This window comes from Salvelinus alpinus, chromosome 24 (assembly GCF_045679555.1).
Source record: "Salvelinus alpinus chromosome 24, SLU_Salpinus.1, whole genome shotgun sequence".
NCBI classification, from domain to species: Eukaryota; Metazoa; Chordata; class Actinopteri; order Salmoniformes; family Salmonidae; genus Salvelinus; species Salvelinus alpinus.
The window spans coordinates 42,073,135-42,094,385 of record NC_092109.1 but is presented as its reverse complement, the minus strand read 5'-3'; the positions used below and the strand labels follow the sequence as shown (position 1 = coordinate 42,094,385).

Sequence of the window (21,251 nt, the reverse complement as noted above, 5' to 3'; positions counted from 1 at the left end):
TACATGTACCCTACTCTCTTGTGTGTATTTCTGTCTGCCTTTCTGTGTCTAGACAGGGAGCTCAATTCGGATTTTTTTTCCCCCCACTTGGTCTTTTGACCAATCACAACAGAACGTTTCACATCAGATCTTTTTCAGAGCTGATCTGATTCGTAAAAAAAAAAAAAAAGATCAGAATTGGGCTGCCTGTCTAATGTGTCTCTGTTGTGTGCTTGTTTCTTTGTGTCTGTCTCTGTATACTGTAGCCAACAATCAGTCATCTCCTCTCATGTTTGAATTAGATGTGTTAGTTTCAGTTCCCTCAAACACGAACTAGAGTGCCCCTGGCTGTTCATTCTCGGAATAATCGAAGTGCACGCACATAGTAGTCCGTGAACGCGCACCACGCTGTCCAGAAAAAAAAGGTGCTGAAATGTCGTCAGTTCCGGGAGGCATTCCTAGCCTGGAAAAGCGGGGCTGGGATCTCTGTACAAACAACACGCCGGAGAGTGATCAGCCATGTCATAAGACAACACTGAAATCAGACTGAATCTGTCATCGGTTCATAAATTCATTCGATCGTGTCATTTTCCAGGACTGACCGACACGCCTATCGACGAATCCTTGCATGAACTGGATAGCACTGACGTTAGCCAGTTAGCTAGCTTACCGAATAGCTCATTCAAGACAAAGCTCCAACAGGTAAGAGCCATTACACCCTCTGTTTTCGGACCCCCTTGGTTTGGACACATTTGAAAGTAGCTAGTTAGCTGGCTTGTCAAGAGAGCTGTGTATAGATGCTGATCTGGGCTAACACTTAGGTAACGTTAGCTGGGTAGCTAACTAGTTATCCAGGCCATTTTACCGACCTGTTTCCAAACCGGACCTTGGTTATTCATTGACTTCAACGACGTTATAGCCTGCGACGCAACTGAATTTTCGAGATGTCAGATGTCTTTGGTAGCTAGCTCATTTCCTTAGACATTTTATTTCATGAGCTTTATAGCTAGCTAAATAATTTGTAGGAAGCTTTATTTGCAGGTAATACGCTAGAATCGGCCAGTCTGTAGTCTGCAAGTCACCCGCTGCAAACGTTACCTGTTGAAATTCACCTGCGCCGCACCTGCCTGTCTTACTGGTGCCAGTTTAGACTGATTTAATCAGGCTCAAACACGCAATTAATTGGTGTAAATACAGCCTGAAACGAATGGCTGCAAAATCGTGTAAATGATCATTACAAGCCATAATGTTGAATAAATTACATTCAAAATTACTCTACAGGTTGTCTGTGTGATTGGTATTTTAGCTGTTCGAAATTTGAGACAAAATATCCACAGGAAACCATTGTTTACCCGAGTTTTTAGAGAGCCAGTAGGTATGTGGTTTGGTTCAGCACCAAGGTAAAGTTAGTTTTACATTGGATATTCGGGTTCTCTCGTCAATAGCTATTGAACCAAGCATGCGTTTTCAATGAATCAGGGGAGGTTGGAGAACAATCAACGCTTTTTGTCTGTGAATTAGAGTTTTTAAATATTGAAACCCAAATAAAAAGAAAATTCTAAATTCACACTCAATGTGTTGGTTGTTCTCCATCCTCCCCTAATTCAGAATAACGTTTTCATTGTCATGGCATACTTGGTTCAATATCTACCGACGAGAGAACCAAATATCCAATATAAATGACCTTGACCTTTGTGCTGAACTGACCCATAGATACTGAACATAAATATTAACTAGTGATGCACCGATATGACATTTTTGTCAGACATCGATATTTTCCTTGCCAAAAAAAACACTACTGATGTTTAAAATTTTAGCGGCCTTTAATTAAAGCATTCTAGTACAGTTAAATAGTTAACACACACACATGGACGCAGCGGTCTAAGGCACTGCATCTCAGTGCTGAAGGCGTCACTACAGACACCCTGGTTCCATTCCAGGCTGTATCACAGCGGTGATATCACATCCAGCCATGATTGGGAGTCCCATAGGGCGGCGCACAATTGGCCCAACGTCGTCCGGGGCAGGCCGTCTATTGTAAATAATAATTTTTTCTTGCCTAGTTAAATATTAAATAATTTACGCATGTCCCCATTGCCAGTAAAACATAATCAAAACCTTTTTCTTTCACTTTCGTTGTTCATTTGTTCAGTCGTTTCATTCTCAACCAGGATCCCTATGGAATGACGTTTGGGTCTTTGCTATGGAATGCCGTTTGGATCTTGGCGTGTCAAAAAAGATACACGTCAAATAAGCTTGTTGACCAATCAGGACCTGAATATGACTGCACGTCACATCTTGTCCGTAGTTATTATGTCACTCGTATTTTAAATGTCACAACGATTCATCGACACATATGCTATGATGCTGGTAAAATTGTCTCGCACACCTACAGTGCTGGTTATAAATAAAAGCTAGCTAGCTCATGGATGCAAACAATGTTCTTCTCCAAAAACATAGCAAAATGACATCTATTTCAGTAGCTATAGTTAGCTAGCTAACTATATAGCTAGGTGTCATCTAAAATAACCCTAATTAATAAGACAGTTCTTATTTGATTAATGGTGGTCGGACCCATCTATGTGAAGCTAGCCACAATACTGTACTATGTGGTTAGCCTTCAAAATAAAGGTATGGCGTATTCTACTATTTTTATTCATTTGCATCATTGTCAATGACACTTTTCTTTTTGAAGTCAAACTGCAAATTCCACTATTGTGCCTAATCCTTAGTGTGGCTAGCTTCACAACACACAACCCGGTCAGGTCGAGCCTCGCTAGCCAGATGAAGCTAGCTGGCTCTTTTATAACGTTAGTTTTGGGCAACCGGTTTAAGTAGCTGGCTAGGTATTTATTTTCAAGAACTGAAGTTCAATTTCAATAGGCGAACAACAAGTGGCAACCTAGCTAATACTTACTCACAAGGATTCCTAAATCACTGCTAAGAATAATGAAAATGACTGCAGTTTCTACTGGTCATTGTTTTCAGGCTGGTTTTCAGGCTGGTTGTATGTGAAGCTAGCCACAATACTGGACTATGTGGGTTAGCCTTCAAAATAAAGGTATGGCATAATTCTACTATTTTTATTCATTTGCATCATTGTCAATGACACTTTTTCTTTTTGAAGTCAAACTGCAAATTCCACTATTGTGCCTAATCCTTAGTGTGGCTAGCTTCACAACACTAAAGCTAGCTACCCTAGAAGTTGCAGTCAAACAAATGATGCTTTATTACCAACGCAGTATTGTAAACACGTCGTTCGTGGCCGGTGTTTGCAGATAATTTTTTGTTGTTGTACAGCTTTAACATTTTACGTGGCGTCATTACGTCATGTACCTACGTTATATAAGTATGCACGTCAGCTTTGACATCGGTTTTTGCACATCGACGTTAAACTAGACATCGGCCGATACCGATGTTGGCTTTTTTTTAGCTAATATCGTCCGATTCCCCTATATATCGTGTATCCCTAAAATGAACAAAACATAGACCCTTATCTATTGAGTTCACATTACTTGGCAGGGACGCAGCCATGGGAGGGCATGGGCCCACCCCTTGGGAGCCAGGCCCAGCCAGTCAGAATGACTAAGCCGTATTTTACCCATAGGTTATTTTAGAAACACTTACAATAAGGTCTGTGTTTGGTGTAGGCTTACCCTGGTGTGACGTTTTGATAACTGTGTAAATCTCTCTACGACAAGGTGACTTTTATCAATCTATTCGCCTGTATTTACCCTCTCAATGATGAAATGCTAATTAGCTGCTAATGTGGCTATCATAAAGAACTACAAATTTCAGGATGACCTGAACGAGACTGCCGAATCGAGGCAAAGGTAAAACTCGCTGGATTAACTATCTGCTAGCTTAATGTAGTGATGAATCAATTGACACGACAATTGACACGACACCTGTTAGCAAAGGTGTCTGCTAGAGATGACGTGCAGGAGCTCGCAGGGATTTGTACATTGATGCTAATTAGCATTTTATGACATGGAGACTGTCACCAACACTATGACATGGAGGCTGTCACCTACACTATGACATGGAGGCTGTAACATTGTGCATATCACCTACACTATGACATGGAGGCTGTCACCTACACTATGACATGGAGGCTGTCACCTACACTATGACATGGAGGCTGTAACATTGTGCATATCACCTACACTATGACATGGAGGCTGTCACCTACACTATGACATGGAGGCTGTCACCTACACTATGACATGGAGGCTGTCACCTACACTATGACATGGAGGCTGTCACCTACACTATGACATGGAGGCTGTCACCTACACTATGACATGGAGGCTGTCACCTACACTATGACATGGAGGCTGTCACCTACACTATGACATGGAGGCTGTCACCTACACTATGACATGGAGGCTGTCACCTACACTATGACATGGAGGCTGTCACCTACACTATGACATGGAGACTTATTTATCTACATGACAAATACATCTTAATATTATTTCTGTGTTGGCCTTTCTGATCCAACTCTGATCAGAGTAATTGATTGAAATTGTGATTTAAAAAACGAATATATATTTTTTTACTGCATCCATTCAGACAAATGAAATCTCTTCCTGTTGTCCTACTATTTAAAAACAAAACAAAAACAGCTTGTTCCAGACGAGGACAAGCGTTAATGTGAGGCCCTGTACGACTGCATCACTAACTACAGGTAACTGCCAAAATAAACAAAACACTTAAGTAAATGATACAAAGTATATTGAAAGCAGGTGCTTCCACACAGGTTTAGTTCCTGAGTTAATTAAGCAGTTAAAATCCCATCATGCTTAGGGTTATATATATATATATAAAAAAAATGCCCAGTTGCTCATTATTTTTGCTACCATGGCTACAAGAAGAGATCTCGGTGACTTTGAAAGAGTCAAGTCACCAGATCTCAACCCAATTGAACACCTACGGTAGATTCTGTAGCAGCACCTAAGACTGTATTCTGTCACCATCAACAAAACACCAAATGATGGAATTTCTCGTGGAAGAACGGTGTCACATCCCTCCAATAGAGTTCCAGACACTTGTAGAATCTATACCAGGGTGCATTGAAGCTGTTCTGGTGGCTCGTGGTGGTCCAACACCCTAATTAAGACCCTTTATGTTGGTAGTTACCTGTAGCGACCAATGACAAATGATTTTGATTGTTCCATTTTCCTTGCGAAGCATTACAATGATGCCTCGGTGTAGCCTGTCTAAATCAATGGGCTACAAAATATGTGGTTTGTGGGAAGCCTCTCTCTCATATCTCTCTTAATCACAAGTAGTTTTCTTAAAGTGTCAATCAGCAGTTGAAACTATAACAAAGCGGGACTCCCCGCCCCTGGTTCGGTAAAAAGCTGGAGAAATGTAACCACTCTCAAATTCGTAGACAAAGCTATGGGTTCAAGGACTGACCAATCAATGATCTCAAATTGTGTAGTTTTAACCATGTTTTGAGGCTATATATTGTTTTACATTTTATTTGTTTTACAAACAATGGAGTAAAACAAGTTTTATATTTTGGGTTCTGATGTTAAATGACAGTGGAACTAAGCTCATGAGGCATTTATAAGTTATATTCTTCAAAAATCAATGGGTACATATCATTCATTTATTTAAGTCCAAAAATAGATGTAGCAACTGCATATTGCCTCTTTTAAAGACCAGCTGATCTGAAGTCAGTTATAGTTAGTGATGGGGTTCCATACTGCTCTGTGCTTTAAAGACCAGCTGATCTGAAGTCAGTTATAGTTAGTGATGGGGTTCCATACTGCTCTGTGCTTTAAAGACCAGCTGATCTGAAGACAGTTATAGTTAGTGATGGGGGTTCTATACTGCTCTGTGCTTTAAAGACCAGCTGATCTGAAGTCAGTTATAGTTAGTGATGGGGGTTCCATACTGCTCTGTGCTTTAAAGACCAGCTGATCTGAAGTCAGTTATAGTTAGTGATGGGGGTTCCATACTGCTCTGTGCTTTAAAGACCAGCTGATCTGAAGTCAGTTATAGTTAGTGATGGGGTTCCATACTGCTCTGTGCTTTAAAGACCAGCTGATCTGAAGTCAGTTATAGTTAGTGATGGGCGTTCCATACTGCTCTGTGCTTTAAAGACCAGCTGATCTGAAGTCAGTTATAGTTAGTGATGGGGTTCCATACTGCTCTGTGCTTTAAAGACCAGCTGATCTGAAGTCAGTTATAGTTAGTGATGGGGTTCCATACTGCTCTGTGCTTTTATTTATTTTTATTTATTTTTATTTAACCTTTATTTAACCAGGTAGGCAAATTGAGAACACGTTCTCATTTACAATTGCGACCTGGCCAAGATAAAGCAAAGCAGTTCGACACATACAACAACACATAGTTACACATGGAGTAAAACAAACATATAGTCAATAATACAGTGAAAGAAAATAAGTCTATATACAATGTGAGCAAGTGAGGTGAGATAAGGGAGGTGAAGGCAAACAAATATATGTATAAATAAATAAAAATATAAAAGGCCATGGAGGCGAAGTGAGTACAACACAGCAAGTAAAATAAAAACTAAAAAAACACTGGAATGGTTGGTTTGCAGTGGAAGAAAGTGCAAAGTAGAGACAGAAATAATGGGGTGCAAAGGAGCAAAATAAATTAATAAATAAATACAGTAGGTAAAGAGGTAGTTGTTTGGGCTAAATTGTAGATGGGTTATGTACAGGTGCAGTAATCTATGAGCTGCTCTGACAGCTGGTGCTTAAAGCTAGTGAGGGAGATAGGTGTTTCCAGTTTCAGAGATTTTTGTAGTTCGTTCCAGTCATTGGCAGCAGAGAACTGGAAGGAGAGGCGTCCAAAGGAAGAATTGGTTTTGGGGGTGACTAGAGAGATATACCTGCTGGAGCGCGTGCTACAGGTAGGTGCTGCTATGGTGACCAGCGAGCTGAGATAAGGGGGGACTTTACCTAGCAGGGTCTTGTAGATGACCTGGAACCAGTGGGTTTGGCGACGAGTATGAAGCGAGGGCCAGCCAACGAGAGTGTACAGGTCGCAGTGGTGGGTAGTATATGGGGCTTTGGTGACAAAACGGATGGCACTGTGATAGACTGCATCCAATTTATTGAGTAGGGTTTTGGAGGCTATTTTGTAAATGACATCACCGAAGTCGAGGATTGGTAGGATGGTCAGTTTTACAAGGGTATGTTTGGCAGCATGAGTAAAGGATGCTTTGTTGCGGAATAGGAAGCCAATTCTAGATTTGACTTTGGATTGGAGATGTTTGATGTGAGTCTGGAAGGAGAGTTTACAGTCTAACCAGACACCTAGGTATTTGTAGTTGTCCACATATTCTAAGTCAGAGCCGTCCAAAGTAGTGATGTTGGACAGGAGGGCAGGAGCAGGCAGCGATCGGTTGAAGAGCATGCATTTGGTTTTACTTGTATTTAAGAGCAGTTGGAGGCCACGGAAGGAGAGTTGTATGGCATTGAAGCTCGCCTGGAGGGTTGTTAACACAGTGTCAAAAGAAGGGCCAGAAGTATACAGAATAGTGTCGTCTGCGTAGAGGTGGATCAGAGAATCACCAGCAGCAAGAGCGACATCATTGATGTAAACAGAGAAGAGAGTCGGTCCAAGAATTGAACCCTGTGGCACCCCCATAGAGACTGCCAGAGGCCCGGACAACAGACCCTCCGATTTGACACACTGAACTCGATCAGAGAAGTAGTTGGTGAACCAGGCGAGGCAATCATTAGAGAAACCAAGGCTGTCGAGTCTGCCAATGAGGATGTGGTGATTGACAGAGTCAAAAGCCTTGGCCAGGTCAATGAATACGGCTGCACAGTATTGTTTCCTATCGATGGCGGTTACGATATCGTTTATGACCTTGAGCGTGGCTGAGGTGCACCCATGACCAGCTCTGAAACCAGATTGCATAGCGGAGAAGGTGTGGTGGGATTCGAAATGGTCGGTAATCTGTTTGTTGACTTGGCTTTCGAAGACCTTAGAAAGGCAGGGTAGGATAGATATAGGTCTGTAGCAGTTAGGGTCAAGGGTGTCCCCCCCTTTGAAGAGGGGGATAACCGCAGCTGCTTTCCAATCTTTGGGGATCTCAGACGACACGAAAGAGAGGTTGAAGAGGCTAGTAATAGGGGTGGCAACAATTTCAGCAGATAGTTTTAGAAAGAAAGGGTCCAGATTATCTAGCCCGGCTGATTTGTAAGGGTCCAGATTTTGCAGCTCATTTAGAACATCAGCTGACTGTATTTGGGAGAAAGAGAAATGGGGAAGGCTTGGGCGAGTAGCAGAGGGGAGGGCAGTGCTGTTGTCCGGGGTAGGGGTAGCCAGGTGGAAAGCATGACCAGCCGTAGAAAAATGCTTATTGAAATTCTCAATTATAGTGGATTTGTCGGTGGTGACAGTGTTTCCTATCTTCAGAGCGGTTGGAAGCTGGGAGGAGGTGTTCTTATTCTCCATGGACTTTACGGTGTCCCAGAACTTTTTTGAATTTGTGTTGCAGGAAGCAAATTTCTGCTTGAAAAAGCTAGCCTTGGCTGTTCTAACTGCCTGTGTATATTGGTTTCTGGCTTCCCTGAAAAGTTGCATATCACGGGGGCTGTTCGATGCTAATGCAGAACGCCATAGGATGTTTTTGTGCTGGTCAAGGGCAGTCAGGTCAGGAGAGAACCAAGGGCTATATCTGTTCCTGGTTCTAAATTTCTTGAATGGGGCATGCTTATTCAAGATGGTGAGGAAGGCATTTTAAAAAAATGACCAGGCATCCTCTACTGACGGGATGAGATCAATATCCTTCCAGGATACCCCGGCCAGGTCGATTAGAAAGGCCTGCTCGCTGAAGTGTTTCAGGGAGCGTTTGACAGTGATGAGTGGAGGTCGTTTGACCGCTGACCCATTACGGATGCAGGCAATGAGGCAGTGATCGCTGAGATCTTGGTTGAAAGCAGCAGAGGTGTATTTGGAGGGCAAGTTTGTTAGGATGATATCTATGAGGGTACCCGTGTTTACGGAATTGGGGTGGTACCTGGTAGGTTCATTGATAATTTGTGTGAGATTGAGGGCATCAAGCTTAGATTGTAGGGTGGCTGGGGTGTTGAGCATGTTCAAATTTAGGTCGCCTAGCAGCACGAGCTCTGAAGATAGATGGGGGGCAATCAGTTCACATATAGTGTCCAGAGCACAGCTGGGGGCAGAGGGTGGTCTATAGCAGGCGGCAACGGTGAGAGACTTGTTTTTAGAGAGGTGGATTTTTAAAAGTAGAAGTTCAAATTGTTTGGGAACAGACCTGGATAGTATAACAGAACTCTGCAGGCAGTCTTTGCAGTAGATTGCAACACCGCCCCCTTTGGCCGTTCTATCTTGTCTGAAAATCTTGTAATTGGGGATGAAAATGTCTGAATTTTTGGTGGTCTTTCTAAGCCAGGATTCAGACACGGCTAAAACATCCGGGTTGGCAGAGTGTGCTAAAGCAGTGAACAAAACAAACTTAGGGAGGAGGCTTCTAATGTTAACATGCATGAAGCCAAGGCTATTACGGTTACAGAAGTCATCAAAAGAGAGCGCCTGGGGAATAGGAGTGGAGCCAGGTACTGCAGGGCCTGGATTCACCTCTACATCACCAGAGGAACAGAGGAGGAGTAGGATAAGGGTACGGCTAAAAGCTATGAGAATTGGTCGCCTAGAGCTACTAGAGCAGAGAGTAAAAGGAGGTTTCTGGGGGCGATAAAATAGTTTAAAGGAATAATGTACAGACAAAGGTATGGTAGGATGTGAATACAGTGGAGGTAAACCTAGGTATTGAGTGATGATGAGAGAGATATTGTCTCTAGAAACATCATTGAAACCAGGTGATGTCATCGCATATGTGGGTGGTGGAACTGAGAGGTTGGATATGGTATAGAGAGCAGGGCTAGAATCTCTACAGTGAAATAAGCCAATAAACACTAACCAGAACAGCAATGGACAAGGCATATTTACATTAAGGAGAGGCATGCTAATCGAGTGATCAATAAGGGTCCAGTGAGTAGAGGTTGGTTGGGGTCGTGGCGATCCAGACAGCTGGCCGGGTATATGGCTATCGGTAGCAGCATAGGATGGAGGTCTGTTTGTAGATACCTCGTGCGTTTCCGTCAGTAGGTTAGTGGGGTTCCGTGTAGTGGGGTTCCGTGTGGTAGAGGGGATCAATCCAAATTGGCAAAATAGATATAGTGACCCAAGGAAAAAAATAAAATAAATAATAATAATAATAATAGTTGTCCGATATACTTGTTCAGATAGCAGCCGATAAGACAGCTAACGATTAGCGGGCCTCAGATGAGCGTTCAGGTAACGTCGGGACGGAGGTGCCAGTTGGATAAATCCCTCGGGCAGATAACGTCGGCAGTCAGTCGCGGCAGTCAGTCGTGAAGGCCCGGTGGGGTTCCGTATCTGCAGCAGCAACAAAAGAAACGGGTCCGGATGGTGATGGAACTCCTCAGCTGGCTAGCTCCAGAATGATTTGAGTTTGCTCCGGGGTCGACGTAAGCCAATAGTCACACGGTTTGCAGCTAGCTAGCTGCGAAATCAAGGTGCAAGTGTCCAGAGCCTGCGGCTGGAATCCGGGGAAACTGAGAGAAAAAAAGTCCCGGAATGCTCCGGTCCGAGTCGCGTTGCACAAAAGTGCCGGTAGATTATCGAGCTAAAGGAATAGCTGATGACCACAAAACGTGGGCAGCTGAAACACCAACGCTAGCCAGCAAACCGGCTAATTTCGGGGCAGCTGATCTGAAGTCAGTTATAGTTAGTGATGGGGTTCCATACTGCTCTGTGCTTTAAAGACCAGCTGATCTGAAGTCAGTTATAGTTAGTGATGGGGTTCCATACTGCTCTGTGCTTTAAAGACCAGCTGATCTGAAGTCAGTTATAGTTAGTGATGGGGTTCCATACTGCTCTGTGCTTTAAAGACCAGCTGATCTGAAGTCAGTTATAGTTAGTGATGGGGTTCCATACTGCTCTGTGCTTTAAAGACCAGCTGATCTGAAGTCAGTTATAGTTAGTGATGGGGTTCCATACTGCTCTGTGCTTTAAAGACCAGCTGATCTGAAGTCAGTTATAGTTAGTGATGGGGTTCCATACTGCTCTGTGCTTTAAAGACCAGCTGATCTGAAGTCAGTTATAGTTAGTGATGGGGTTCCATACTGCTCTGTGCTTTAAAGACCAGCTGATCTGAAGTCAGTTATAGGTAGTGATGGGGTTCCATACTGCTCTGTGCTTTAAAGACCAGCTGATCTGAAGTCGGTAACATCTGCAGTTTGCCCCTTTTTTTATTAATGTAATTTTGTATTTTTTAAAGCTCAAACCGTATAACTACATACCCCAGCCCCGTCTGTTAAAGAGAAGGACTTGGCTATTCAGTCGTTTTTCTGTCCCACCATTGATGGTAATCTCATGCACAGTGGAATAACGAGTGTTTACCATTGAGATTGTTTATCAGCTGCACATCAGTCCTCCTGAGACATGGAGTGTTCCTAGCGGTTGTCATAGTGACGGGACAGAAACAGCCTTGCTGAAAGGACACAACTAGGCTGTTTCTGTTTTAATGTAGAGAGCCTCTCTCTCTCTATCTATCTTCTGTTTTAATGTAGAGAGCCTCTCTCTCTGTATCTATCTTCTGTTTTAATGTAGAGAGCCTCTCTCTCTGTATCTATCTTCTGTTTTAATGTAGAGAGCCTCTCTCTCTCTATCTATCTTCTGTTTTAATGTAGAGAGCCTCTCTCTCTCTATCTATCTTCTGTTTTAATGTAGAGAGCCTCTCTCTCTGTATCTATCTTCTGTTTTAATGTAGAGAGCCTCTCTCTCTGTATCTATCTTCTGTTTTAATGTAGAGAGCCTCTCTCTCTCTATCTATCTTCTGTTTTAATGTAGAGAGCCTCTCTCTCTCTATCTATCTTCTGTTTTAATGTAGAGAGCCTCTCTCTCTCTATCTATCTTCTGTTTTAATGTAGAGAGCCTCTCTCTCTCTCTCACTCTCTGTCTCCCCCCCCCCCTCTCTCCCCGTGTCTCTTTTGTATTGCCTAATTGTTTCTGTCGATTTTTATTCCACAGTAAGTAGGACTTTTTGTCGGGCCGTTTTGAAAAGATCATAAAAGGTTCTGTTTTAAATGATAAGACATGCAAATGTCGTCAGGCAGGCCTGGGGTGTATTCACTAGAAACCAAACGGAAGCAAACGTTTTGCAACAGTGTCCTACTAATGAATGCACCCCTGGCCTGGATCAGTGGTTGGATCTTGGCCACGTTGCTCTTTTTACCAGCGTCTGTCTGTCTGTCTGTCTGTCTGTCTGTCTGTCTGTCTGTCTGTCTGTCTGTCTGTCTGTCTGTCTGTCTGTCTGTCTGTCTGTCTGTCCGTCTGTCCGTCTGTCCGTCTGTCCGTCTGTCCGTCTGTCCGTCCGTCCGTCCGTCCGCGACAGTGGATACATCAGTGTGTGTTTTGTGTCCTTACATTATAATGCGTAATAACCATTTTTATCCTATTGTCATCCAACTAAAATGACCACACAGGCTGCAACCAACCGACCAACCAACCAACCGACCAACCGACCGACGGCAATGAAGCAATGACTAAATATGAAAACCAACCGCTCCTCAATATGTCCACTGGCTGAACTGACTACAGTCTGACTGCTTGGTCTTTCTTTCTTTGAAGCCATCAGTTGAGTCATAAACCAGGCTATGTAATTAGTGGGCAGGGGTTGGTTCCCGCCCTAGGCCTACACTGCAAGGAGAGAGAGTCTCCCTTAACCTTCCCATTTCATATACAGGTCCAATGTAGCTCTTTCCTCAGAGAAAATGTCTTGATTCTAGCCCTACCATTCAAAATACCAAAATGATATATATATTTTTGCTTTCTATCTTGTAAGCCGCATTTTTCCATTTTATTAAGCGTTATCGTGGGGGATCGTTCTAAAACTGGGCTACTTGCAGACCGGACCGTTAACCATTTGTTTAAAGCTACCGGGTAGCTTACTGAACGGGAAGCTCCTGGTAACATTACTGGTAGCCTACTGAACGGGGGGGGCCCTGGTAACATTACCGGGTAGCCTACTGAACGGGGGCCCCTGGTAACATTACTGGTAATGTCAAGGAAGGTTGGTGTCCTGCCCTACACAGCCAGTAGAGAGACAGACATAGTGGATGATTTTATCTTTAATTTGTGGGCTGAGCAAGGAGCCAGTGATCTACCCTCCATACACACATAGCATTTTAACTTGGCAATATCATATTAACATTGTGCAAACAATCAAAGGCTTCAGTGTGTCCACTTCGAAGGGTGTTATTTTGTTAGATTTTCAACAGTCGGCAGCAAATTTCTTTGGGGGGGGGTAAATCCTAAATAGGTTTCTGATGGGTTTTTTACTCTCAAAATCATTTATATATTTTGTTTTTATAATAGAAAACGGATCAAATTCGATGCCAAAACAGTAAAGGCTTTCCCCAAACTAACTTCTCAATTTAAGGCCTACCTGGCAGGATGATATCCGATGATTTGTATTCATTTTGGTGGGCATTTGTTTTGCAAACTCTGCCAGCCAGCGCAGAAACACTGCTAGCCAGCGCTTTTGCTACTGTAGGTGCGCAATTGAGCATTGTTGTGGATTTAGAGCAGCAGGAAGATTAGATTATACCCCCCCCCCCCCCCCCCCTAAAGAATGTGATAATTTCCAACGGGAGATTTCACATGACTTGGCCCGGGGTGCAGCCATGGGTGGGCCTGTGAGCGCTTAGGCCCACCCACTGGGGAGCCAGGCCCACCCACTGGGGAGCCAGGCCCACCCACTGGGGAGCCAGGCCCACCCACTGGGGAGCCAGGCCCAGCCACTGGGGAGCCAGGCCCAGCCACTGGGGAGCCAGGCCCAGCCACTGGGGAGCCAGGCCCAGCCACTGAGGAGCCAGGCCCACCCACTGGGGAGCCAGGCCCACCCACTGGGGAGCCAGGCCCAGCCAATCAGAATGAGTTTTTCCCCACAAAAGGGCTTTATTACAGACAGAAATAGTCCTCAGTTTCACACATTATTTAATAAAGTATAGAGAACAGTCTAATGGGTGCCGATTATTATAACTTGTGAATGACGTATTATAACTTGTGAATGACGTATTATAACTTGTGAATGACGTATTATAACTTGTGAATGACGTATTATAACTTGTGAATGATGCATAGCGTTTACCGTCTGAAACAAGAAACCGTTCGTGCCTTTTTTGTTTACGGGCGACTCCTTTCAAATCGTAGTCGCGAGCGTCACGTAGCCTAGCCCAGAAGCCTATATGTTTTGCTAAAGTTTGTATTACAACTAAAGTGGCCCAATAACTCTAAATGTAGCCTATAGTGGCAGGACCCCTGGTATATGTTTGGAGAGACTACAGAACCTAGTGAAACGGCTTATAAGTCCAGTCATTGTGTGAAAACGAGAGTTTTGACCGTCCACTATTTTAAAAAGTGGATTCCAGGCTTCCTCCTCCTAGATTTATTGCTAAATTCTTAAAAATTAAGCACATTTATCCGCTTTCCAACCGGTGTAGCCCACCTGCATGTTAAAACAGTAGCGCCAGGTAACCTCCATTCACTATTTGCAGGCTATGGATGTATTTTAAAAAGTGATTCCACATATATTAGTAGGCTATATGTCAAGGTCAGATTAAGACTCCTCTCCATTGTGGTCCACATATCACTTCATCTCAGCAGCATTCAGTAATAGAGGATTCATTAGTGTTAGCTGAGTTATGTGTATGTTAGTTCTCAGTAGGCTAATTAAATGTGCTGAGTGGTGTGTGCGTTCTCAGTGGTGTGTGTGTGTGCGCTGAGTGGTGTGTGTGAGTGTGTGTGCTGAGTGGTGTGTGTGTGTGTGTGTGTGCTGAGTGGTGTGTGTGTGTGTGTGTGTGTGCGCTGAGTGGTGTGTGTGCTGAGTGGTGTGTGTGTGTGTGTGTGCGCTGAGTGGTGTGTGTGTGTGTGTGTGTGTGCGCTGAGTGGTGTGTATGTGTGTTCTGAGTGGTGTGTGTCTACATCTGCTGTGGTGTGTGTGTGGGTGAGGGTTTCTGTTAGGAAAATGTGCCGCCGGACAACGTGACCGGGAAGATTTAAATTTACCGGACATTTTTGATGAATTTACCAGACACATATGCATTGGGGGGGGTGTGACCCATTAGGGGTTGTCCACCTACGGTGTTCAGAATGACAGGCGTCACATTTTAGATGATGCTAATTCATTTTTACAGAACGTTCAACTCCTGTAATAAAGCAGCCGGTAACACGTCATTTTGAAACATTTACCAAACTGTTATTCGTGGGGAGAAAAGGAAAAATAGACATAACGCCAGCGTATACGACAGAGGGGGAGGGGGGGGGGGGACTCTTTTTATAAACGGGTGAATCTAAAGATGCAACGACTAGGAAGAGTCGCTCATATGACTTGTCCATTTTGTCTTCTGGCCAACGGAAGAAGGAAGCTGATCTGAAAACCAATAGAACAGGAGAAAGAGGAAGGAAGTTGATCTGAAAACCAATAGAACAGGAGGAAGAGGAAGGAAGCTGATCTGAAAACCAATAGAACAGGAGAAAGAGGAAGGAAGTTGATCTGAAAACCAATAGAACAGGAGGAAGAGGAAGGAAGTTGATCTGAAAACCAATAGAACAGGAGGAAGAGGAAGGAAGCTGATCTGAAAACCAATAGAACAGGAGAAAGAGGAAGGAAGTTGATCTGAAAACCAATAGAACAGGAGGAAGAGGAAGGAAGTTGATCTGAAAACCAATAGAACAGGAGGAAGAGGAAGGAAGCTGATCTGAAAACCAATAGAACAGGAGAGAGAGGAAGGAAGCTGATCTGAAAACCAATAGAACAGGAGGAAGAGGAAGGAAGTTGATCTGAAAACCAATAGAACAGGAGGAAGAGGAAGGAAGCTGATCTGAAAACCAATAGAACAGGAGAAAGAGGAAGGAAGCTGATCTGAAAACCAATAGAACAGGAGGAAGAGGAAGGAAGCTGATCTGAAAACCAATAGAACAGGAGAAAGAGGAAGGAAGTTGATCTGAAAACCAATAGAACAGGAGGAAGAGGAAGGAAGTTGATCTGAAAACCAATAGAACAGGAGGAAGAGGAAGGAAGCTGATCTGAAAACCAATAGAACAGGAGAGAGAGGAAGGAAGCTGATCTGAAAACCAATAGAACAGGAGGAAGAGGAAGGAAGTTGATCTGAAAACCAATAGAACAGGAGGAAGAGGAAGGAAGCTGATCTGAAAACCAATAGAACAGGAGAAAGAGGAAGGAAGCTGATCTGAAAACCAATAGAACAGGAGAAAGAGGAAGGAAGTTGATCTGAAAACCAATAGAACAGGAGGAAGAGGAAGGAAGTTGATCTGAAAACCAATAGAACAGGAGGAAGAGGAAGGAAGCTGATCTGAAAACCAATAGAACAGGAGAGAGAGGAAGGAAGCTGATCTGAAAACCAATAGAACAGGAGGAAGAGGAAGGAAGTTGATCTGAAAACCAATAGAACAGGAGGAATAGGAAGGAAGCTGATCTGAAAACCAATAGAACAGGAGAAAGAGGAAGGAAGCTGATCTGAAAACCAATAGAACAGGAGGAAGAGGAAGGAAGCTGATCTGAAAACCAATAGAACAGGAGAAAGAGGAAGGAAGTTGATCTGAAAACCAATAGAACAGGAGAAAGAGGAAGGAAGTTGATCTGAAAACCAATAGAACAGGAGAAAGAGGAAGGAAGTTGATCTGAAAACCAATAGAACAGGAGAAAGAGGAAGGAAGTTGATCTGAAAACCAATAGAACAGGAGAAAGAGGAAGGAAGTTGATCTGAAAACCAATAGAACAGGAGAAAGAGGAAGGAAGTTGATCTGAAAACCAATAGAACTGGAGAAAGAGGAAGGAAGTTGATCTGAAAACCAATAGAACAGGAGGAAGAGGAAGGAAGTTGATCTGAAAACCAATAGAACAGGAGGAAGGAAGTTGATCTGAAAACCAATAGAACAGGAGAAAGAGGAAGGAAGTTGATCTGAAAACCAATAGAACAGGAGGAAGAGGAAGGAAGTTGATCTGAAAAACCAATAGAACAGGAGAAAGAGGAAGGAAGTTGATCTGAAAACCAATAGAACAGGAGAAAGAGGAAGGAAGTTGATCTGAAAACCAATAGAACAGGAGAAAGAGGAAGAACGTTGATCTGAAAACCAATAGAACAGGAGGAAGAGGAAGGAAGTTGATCTGAAAACCAATAGAACAGGAGAAAGAGGAAGGAAGTTGATCTGAAAACCAATAGAACAGGAGGAAGAGGAAGGAAGTTGATCTGAAAAACCAATAGAACAGGAGAAAGAGGAAGGAAGTTGATCTGAAAACCAATAGAACAGGAGGAAGAGGAAGGAAGTTGATCTGAAAACCAATAGAACAGGAGAGAGAGGAAGGAAGTTGATCTGAAAACCAATAGAACAGGAGAGAGAGGAAGGAAGTTGATCTGAAAACCAATAGAACAGGAGAGAGAGGAAGGAAGTTGATCTGAAAACCAATAGAACAGGAGAGAGAGGAAGGAAGTTGATCTGAAAACCAATAGAACAGGAGAGAGAGGAAGGAAGTTGATCTGAAAACCAATAGAACAGGAGAGAGAGGAAGGAAGTTGATCTGAAAACCAATAGAACAGGAGAGAGAGGTCAGTGGCAAAAGGCCTAGTTGATTTATTGAGTTGCGGCTGTCCAGTGGAAAAACATCTGAAATATGTGAAGACAATGTGTCTGGAGTATCATTTAAAAAAATGTTGAACGAAGGGGAGGGGGGTGTGGCGAAGATATAGGCTATAGTCACGTCTCTCTCCAGAATGCTGGGCTCTGCTCTCTCCAGAATGCTGGGCTCTGCTCTCTCCAGAATGCTGGGCTCTGCTCTCTCCAGAATGCTGGGCTCTGCTCTCTCCAGAATGCTGGGCTCTGCTCTCTCCAGAATGCTGGGCTCTGCTCTCTCCAGAATGCGTGGGCTCTGCTCTCTCCAGAATGCGTGGGCTCTGCTCTCTCCAGAATGCTGGGCTCTGCTCTCTCCAGAATGTGTGGGCTCTGGTCTCTCCAGAATGCGTGGGCTCTGCTCTCTCCCGAATGCTGGGCTCTGCTCTCTCCAGAATGTGTGGGCTCTGCTCTCTCCAGAATGCGTGGGCTCTGCTCTCTCCAGAATGCTGGGCTCTGCTCTCTCCAGAATGTGTGGGCTCTGCTCTCTCCAGAATGCTGGGCTCTGCTCTCTCCAGAATGTGTGGGCTCTGGTCTCTCCAGAATGCTGGGCTCTGCTCTCTCCAGAATGCTGGGCTCTGCTCTCTCCAGAATGTGTGGGCTCTGCTCTCTCCAGAATGTGTGGGCTCTGCTCTCTCCAGAATGTGTGGGCTCTGCTCTCTCCAGAATGTGTGGGCTCTGCTCTCTCCAGAATGCTGGGCTCTGCTCTCTCCAGAATGTGTGGGCTCTGCTCTCTCCAGAATGCTGGGCTCTGCTCTCTCCAGAATGCTGGGCTCTGCTCTCTCCAGAATGCTGGGCTCTGCTCTCTCCAGAATGCTGGGCTCTGCTCTCTCCAGAATGCGTGGGCTCTGGTCTCTCCAGAATGCTGGGCTCTGCTCTCTCCAGAATGCTGGGCTCTGCTCTCTCCAGAATGCTGGGAATGCTGGGAATGCGTGGGCTCTGCTCTCTCCAGAATGTGTGGGCTCTGCTCTCTCCAGAATGCGTGGACTCTGCTCTCCAGAATGTGTGGACTCTGCTCTCCAGAATGTGTGGACTCTGCTCTCCAGAATGTGTGGGCTCTGCTCTCTCCAGAATGTGTGGGCTCTGCTCTCTCCAGAATGCGTGGGCTCTGCTCTCTCCAGAATGTGTGGGCTCTGCTCTCTCCAGAATGTGTGGTCTCTGCTCTCTCCAGAATGTGTGGGCTCTGCTCTCTCCAGAATGTGTGGGCTCTGCTCTCTCCAGAATGTGTGGGCTCTGCTCTCTCCAGAATGTGTGGGCTCTGCTCTCTCCAGAATGTGTGGGCTCTGCTCTCTCCAGAATGTGTGGGCTCTGCTCTCTCCAGAATGTGTGGGCTCTGCTCTCTCCAGAATGTGTGGGCTCTGCTCTCTCCAGAATGCTGGGCTCTGCTCTCTAGAATGTGTGGGCTCTGCTCTGCTCTCTCCAGAATGCGTGGGCTCTGCTCTCTCCAGAATGCTGGGCTCTGCTCTCTCCAGAATGTGTGGGCTCTGCTCTCTCCAGAATGTGTGGGCTCTGCTCTCTCTAGAATGTGTGGGCTCTGCTCTCTCCAGAATGCGTGGGCTCTGCTCTCTCCAGAATGCGTGGCCTCTGCTCTCTCCAGAATGTGTGGGCTCTGCTCTCTCCAGAATGTGTGGGCTCTGCTCTCTCCAGAATGTGTGGGCTCTGCTCTCTCCAGAATGTGTGGGCTCTGCTCTCTCCAGAATGCGTGGGCTCTGCTCTGCTCTCTCCAGAATGTGTGGGCTCTGCTCTGCTCTCTCCAGAATGTGTGGGCTCTGCTCTGCTCTCTCCAGAATGTGTGGGCTCTGCTCTCTCCAGAATGTGTGGGCTCTGCTCTCTCCAGAATGTGTGGTCTCTGCTCTGCTCTCTCCAGAATGCGTGGGCTCTGCTCTCTCCAGAATGCGTGGGCTCTGCTCTCTCCAGAATGCGTGGGCTCTGCTCTCTCCAGAATGTGTGGGCTCTGCTCTCTCCAGAATGTGTGGGCTCTGGTCTCTCCAGAATGCGTGGGCTCTGCTCTGCTCTCTCCAGAATGTGTGGGCTCTGCTCTCTCCAGAATGCGTGGGCTCTGCTCTCTCCAGAATGCGTGGGCTCTGCTCTCTCCAGAATGCGTGGGCTCTGGTCTCTCCAGAATGCGTGGGCTCTGCTCTCTCCAGAATGTGTGGGCTCTGCTCTCTCCAGAATGTGTGGGCTCTGCTCTCTCCAGAATGTGTGGGCTCTGCTCTGCTCTCTCCAGAATGTGTGGGCTCTGCTCTGGTCTCTCCAGAATGCGTGGGCTCTGCTCTGCTCTCTCCAGAATGTGTGGGCTCTGCTCTGCTCTCTCCAGAATGTGTGGGCTCTGCTCTGGTCTCTCCAGAATGCGTGGGCTCTGCTCTCTCCAGAATGCGTGGGCTCTGCTCTGCTCTCTCCAGAATGTGTGGGCTCTGCTCTGGTCTCTCCAGAATGCGTGGGCTCTGCTCTCTCCAGAATGCGTGGGCTCTGCTCTGCTCTCTCCAGAATGTGTGGGCTCTGCTCTGCTCTCTCCAGAATGCGTGGGCTCTGCTCTCTCCAGAATGCGTGGGCTCTGCTCTCTCCAGAATGCGTGGGCTCTGCTCTCTCCAGAATGCGTGGGCTCTGCTCTCTCTAGAATGCGTGGGCTCTGCTCTCTCTAGAATGCGTGGGCTTAGCCAATTCTTCCACATTCATTGTTTCATGTGAATTGTTTGACTTTTTATTTTATATTTTGATCAGTTCTCCATTACATATGTCACCAGTAGTAAATGTACCGTTAATCCCCGTCATTTGTTTACATACATTTTACATTACTAATTTGGCCTACAGTCATTTACCGTTGTCATTCTCGGAGTGGCGACGTTGATACACTTGTGAGTTTATTTTATAACCATCATTTATGAGTTGTCCATCATTTTTTCCCCCCCCATTGTCTTTTTGTTTGTAGTGCTCTGTGTGAGAAACAAGCATGGGTTTGGTTTCTCTGTCTTGTTAATGTTGAGGGAGGGAGCACGAGCCTGAGCAGCGTAGAAGTAGCCTACCCGGCCTGCTGTGCACAAAGATGTTTGATATCTGCTTGTAATAAGCTAAACTTCTGTCATTTTTTTCTTCTTTACCTCACACAGTAAGTCAACGAAGTGTGTTGTTTTTTTGTTTTACATCCATTGTGAACGATAGCCTAATACTTCCTCACAGTAGGTCTATTCCCCCTCGATAATCACCAAGCCTCGATGTGAAAAGACTAAAATATCATCTGATGATCCCATATATCCAGTGGAAACGCGTCATGAAATAGTTTTCTCTTTGTAAAAAAACCCAGCTGTCTGTGCCAAGCTCACTGGAGCAGGAAACTCTGAGCGTCTGGAAACCAGGCTGGTTTTACTCTGGAGACATCTTCATGGATCCAGTTGATTGATTTGATACAATATTGCACTTCACTAGCGATAGCGCAAGTCAAAAAATAGACAACTAGAAAGGGAGGCAGACAGGCGGAGCAGAGAGATGAACGGGATTGGAAAGAACCAGAATTCATCAGGATATTTTCCACTTTTTTT

The 21,251-nt window shown here is 44.9% G+C and overlaps 1 protein-coding gene across 6 annotated transcripts in view; it reads left to right on the top strand.

Moving 5' to 3' along the window:
• Nucleotides 1–406: 406 nt before the first annotated feature.
• arfip2b (ADP-ribosylation factor interacting protein 2b) overlaps nt 407–21,251 on the top strand; it is a 65,637-nt gene continuing 44,792 nt past the window's right edge. For 3 of the 6 annotated variants that reach the window (XM_071364979.1, XM_071364977.1, XM_071364976.1), the window contains exon 1: nt 407–681. The gene's annotated coding sequence lies outside the window, so the exon portion shown is untranslated. The remainder of the gene's footprint in view (nt 682–21,251) is intronic. The other 3 variants (XM_071364981.1, XM_071364980.1, XM_071364978.1) reach the window with 1 other exon arrangement.